Source organism: Octopus bimaculoides, chromosome 11 (assembly GCF_046866305.1).
Source record: "Octopus bimaculoides isolate indiv1 chromosome 11, ASM4686630v1, whole genome shotgun sequence".
Lineage (NCBI taxonomy): Eukaryota > Metazoa > Mollusca > Cephalopoda > Octopoda > Octopodidae > Octopus > Octopus bimaculoides.
The window spans coordinates 48130816-48136813 of NC_142938.1; positions in this window are offsets into that span (position 1 = coordinate 48130816).

Genomic DNA, 5998 nt, shown 5'->3' on the forward strand with positions numbered 1-5998 from the left:
TGTCTGTCTGTCTGTCTCTCTCTCTCTCTCTCTTTCTCACACACATACACACATACACACACACACACACAAACACGCACACACGCACACGCGCACTCTCTATGTTCCACCCACTCAGTTTTTCGTTTTCCCATAGCTTTCAATATTGCATTCACTTTGAACGCAAAACAAGAATTTGTATTGTCAGCAATTTCTTACCGTAGCGTTTTCTCTGTGCATTTACGCTTCCCTTCCTCTCCCCCTTTCTCTCCCCCTTTCTCTCCCCTCTCTTTATACACACACACACACACACACACACACACACACACACACACACATATATATATATATATATATATATATATATATATATATATGTATATACATAATTATACACAACACACACACACATATATATATAGATATAGATATATAGATATATATATATATCCGCTTTCTGCTTTCTGTAGCCCTCTGCGATATACTCCTTTGAGAATTAGGCTACGCCGTTGGTTTTCGTGAACATCCTGTTACAGGCTGTGCTTAGATTTTTCCACATGTGACGGCCTCGGGAAATGCATGAACAACAACACAACTTCCTCTCTCGTGTTCCCTTTTCTCTCCTTATCTTTCTCTCTCTTTCTCTCCTTTATTTATTCTCGGTCTTCATTTTTGTGAAAGAAATATATCTTCGTAACGGCCATTAGCATATGAAGAAATAATATAATTCTTGTTTGGTTTAAAGTTGTTTTCGCTGTTTTTGTTGTTGATCTGTGTTTTTGTTTGGTTTTTTTTTTATATAAATATATGGGATTTTTTTTGCCTTAGTCTTTTTTTTTTTTTGCTTCACATATTTTGGTTCTTTTGTTATATTCTGCTGGGATCCATTTAGGTTTACCATGCCTTATATGGAAACATAGCCTGGTATGACGTAATGTTGGTCCCAGCGGAAGAGTTAGTCAGGCGCAATGTTGGCATGCATAGCTGTCGCGCAAGGTTCACGTATTTTAATCAAACGCACACACACACACACACACACACACACACACACACACACAGATTCGCTCGCTCGTACACACCTACACATATGCACACACAAATAAACGATGACAGAGATGTTAACTCTTAAATCCATGGATACATGTATGCATATGCACGTATGTTCGGAGTACAGGAACACACACACACGTACGCATACATACACCCCTACATACATACATACATATAATTACAATCACAAACACGTGCATCAACTGCACAATTACGTACACAAATATATATGTAAGCATACATTATATATAGATATATATATATACATATATATATATATATATATATATATATATATATATATATATATATATATATATACATATATATATCATTTATATATCAATTATGTGCATGTATATATATATATATATATATATATATATATATATATATATATGATTTAATACCCATACTCACAATCGCACACCATCACCACACACACGCACACACACACACACGCACACGCACACACGCACACACACACACACACACACACACTCACACACACTCGTACACACTCACACACACTCCCACCTCAGAAATTTACATCTTGTCTAGTTGTCTTTTCCTTTCGTTCTTTCTTTCTTTCTTTCACTTTTTGTTTATTTCTGTTTAATTTTCTATTGATGCTTTTATTTAAATTTTTTTTCTGTTATTCATTACTTTTTGTTCTTTATTTATTTATTTTCATTTTTTTTTTTTTTTTAAGAACTTTAAATACTTTCCACCTCGCTGTCATTCTTAATTATATTAATTCACCTCTTTTCTCTTCTCAAATATTTTAGCTGTCGTTTTAGAAATGTCATTTTATCACATTCCACCCACCCACCCACCATATCCATCCCTCCCACAGCTTTCCCTCCCCTAAACATTTTCTACCTTTCCCTCTTCCCTTCTTTCTTTTTTCTTTCTTTCATTCTTCTTCTTTTTCTCTCTCTCTCCCCCTTTCTCTCTCTCCCTATTTATCTATCTATCTATCTATCTCTTTCATTTTGTTTCTTCCCTCCCTGCTTCTGTCTATCTGTCTCTCTCTCTCTTCCACTCCCCACCCCTCTCTGTTTCTCATTCCCTCTCTCTCTCTCTCTCTCTCTCTTTATTTTCCTATTTATCAATGTTATTATCTACCCATCTATTTCCCCGTATCACCCTCATTCTCCTTGTTTTTGCCTATTCATCTGTATCCCCCTCTCTCTCTCTCTTATATATATATATATATATATATATATATATATGTATGTATGTATGTATGTATACACACAAACATACATATACATATACACGCACGCATACACACAAATTGCACAGCTATCTATCAGTCTCTCTATTTAGTCCTCTCTATACCTGTCTCTTTCTCTTTCATATACATATATATATGTGTGTGCATGCGTGTGTGTGTGTGTGTGTGTGTGTGTCTGTGTGTGTGTGTGTGTGTGTGTGTGTGCGCGCGCGTGCCTTGCTCTTTCTCTTCTTTTCTATCTCTCTTATATAAAGTTCCCGTCTCCATGAGTCTCTCCTTCTTTCTTTCTACCACTTCCTTTCCCATTCTCTCTGTCTTGCCTTCTCTATCTCTCTCTCTCTCTCGCTCTCTCTCTCTCTCTCTCTCTCTCTCTCTCTCTCTCTCTCTCTCTCTCTCTCTCTCTCTCTCTATCTGAAAATGTGTCCCCCTCTTTTTCAGTTTTCTCAGTTTCTTTCCACTTTCTCTCTTCACGGCTTCCATCTTAGCTCTTCGTCTAACAACCATTATTATTATTTATTTTAATTTTTGTCTTTTATTTTATATCTTATTTCATTTTTATTCATTTATTTACTGTTTTTTTCTATTTTTTTTCTTTACACATTTCCCCAAAACGTAGTCTTTCGGGACACTTCGCCAATGTTTCAAACGTCTTCTCAGACTATCCCCTACTTATTCAAAGACCCGAGGGAGTAAACGCGACAAACACGTCTTTCACCCTTTAAAAAAACTATGATATATTAAACAGATAAAACCAGCAGCAAAACGAAAAACCAGAGACAACAGTACTCCTTATTGGGATAATCAATCCACTTTTCTTTAGCTAAGAATGCGATTAGAGTTTTATAGATGCATGTTTGCACGTACATATGTACGTATGAATATGTTCATATATGTATTTATGCATGTATGTAAGCGCTTGTATACATGAGTATATGTAAAGATTTCTATGTGTGAGTGTGTGTATGTATGTATGTATAAAATGTATGTGTGTGTATGTTTATATGTACGTGTGTGTATGTTTATGCAAGTGTATTTGGAGGTGCGTGTCTCATAAATATTATATCTGTATGTTAATGGTCATGATTATTATTATTATTATTATTATTATTATTATTATTATCGCCATCCTCATCATCATCATCGTCATTATCATTGGTTCACACTTTTATCAGCAACCACACACACACGCACACACACTATAACCTCTTTCTCATTCTCATTCCTACATTCTTACACACGTTCATACGTACATGCATGAATGCACATGTACGCACGCACATATATATGAATATGCATTGTATATTAATATATATGTGCGTGTATATATGCGTGTGTATGTATATGTATGTATATATATATATATATATATATATATATATATATATATATATATATATATACACACATCATTATTGTCATAGTATATAATTTTCGTGGTGTTTTTCCCTTCTAGAGTTTTAGTTTAAATCCCTTCCGGGTTCACTTTACCGTCGTTCCTCCGGATTCTATATAAAATTTCTTCTATTCCATTTACTATCTCATACAAACCCGTGACATTCGACGAAAGACAGGAACTCCTATCATAATCACCATCATCATCATCATTATCATCATCATCATCATCATCATCATCATCATCACCATCAAAATCATCATCGTCATCATTTCCTTCATTTTTTTTAAAATTTTAATTGGACTACATAATCTATTTTGTACAGTAACGACTTATCTGCCAAAATTTTTGGATACAGATTAACAGTAAAGAATGAAGTTAAGCATGTCCTTCACCGTTCTTCAAAATCGTTTCTTTTGAATTTTTCACAATTTTTAAAAATCGGTTCATTAGATATGGCAGTGACCAAGAAGAAATAGTTGGGAGTTAGATAAAAATTAAAAAAAAATTACTCTTGTTATACATTCTCCGCACTGCTATTCAAGAGTTCAAACCCCGCCAAAGTCAAATTTGCCTTTCATTCTTTCGGAATTAAATAAAGAATAACCATAAACAGATACATTATAGAGCCGATTCAGTGAACCATAATACATTTCTGCTGAAAAATGATACCCCATGTGCCAAGTCAAGAGAGATCAATATTTGGTTCAAAGATTGATCGATGGAAAAACAGTCAGAGTAAATAAAAAAAAATCGGACGAACAGCAAGACGTCGACAGACGTTCAAATTTGATACTGGTATATGTGCATTAGCGGAGAGTACATCTCGAATATTATAGGAAGTACGGCGTTTATCTCTGCAAAACGTGAAGCTCACACATTTATGTTCACTGACGGTAGCTGTGTTACCTCGCTTGTGACATTTAATGCCTTTGAAAAAAAGTTCTAAATTCATATTAAAATGTCATTTCCACTCCATCTCTCACCGATTAAATAAATCTGAGGCCTTGTAGGAAATCAATATCCGTTGCTCTAAACCTTGCCTTAATCCGTTACGCAGCCTTATTCAACTAATCTAACCCGTAAAATGCCTCCATTCACCTAACGGAACATCCCAGACGTTCACTCAAATTACTAGCTCACGCTGACTACAGGTTCTGCCCCATCATGACTCCTTTATCATTGAATAAAGGGAGAATACTAACTCACGCATGACACCAACCACAGTCATTTAGTTGCAACATACACACTCAGAAATACACACTCACTCACTCACACTCATACACACACACACACGTACTAAGACACACATTGTCAATCAGCTGCCTTTTAATATGTGCCTTTAAATTACTTGAAAAAATATTAATAAAGTTATTTTAAGATATTTAAAAAGAAACTAACTTGCCGCAAAATTCATTAAGACTATTTTTTTAAAGAGAAAAATTATATTTATTGATGCAAATATTATGATTATTATTATTTTTTTTTGAGAATTATAACTGCAATAAACGTTTAAATCAAGAAATTCATCTTTAAAGAAGAATATTTAAAGAAAGCGCATATCATGTCAAGGTTCCAGTTTATTTTTTCTTAAAAAAATGTCAATATTTTGATAAATGTATTTTTTCATTATCGATAAATTCAATGGAATGTGGAATCCTTAAAACATATCATTTGACCCTTCATACAAACAAAAACCCTTTTAGCTTGGCACGCAGAAATGTATAAGAAACATACATACATAAATAAGTTACAAGTATGTATATGCATACATATACACACCGATGAACATAGATACACACATTCATGCGCATATATAGGTATACATATATATATATATATATATATATATATATATATATATATATATATATATATATATATATATATATATATATATACACACATATACGTATGCACACATACATATACACTTATAAATACATGCATATAAATTTCTAAACTTAAAAATTAAATGCAATATTTATGCAATATATATATACAAAACATGTATATATAATATTTATATATGCATTATACTAATTTAATATATATTTTATACCCATCTCTACAAAAATTCGATATATACAAACAAAGATATATCCATATACGTGATATATATACAAACATATATACATATATCTTTGCATATGTGCATACCTGTATATATGTATATAAATATACATATATATGTATATATGGCTATTATTTTTCAATTATGTATATTTCCAACATTAATATGAGCTTCTTTTGGCTTTCACTATTTTACACACCTTGTTTCTTTAATTTTCCTTTTTACAATTATTTATTTTTTAGCTGTTTTCTTTTTTTATTGT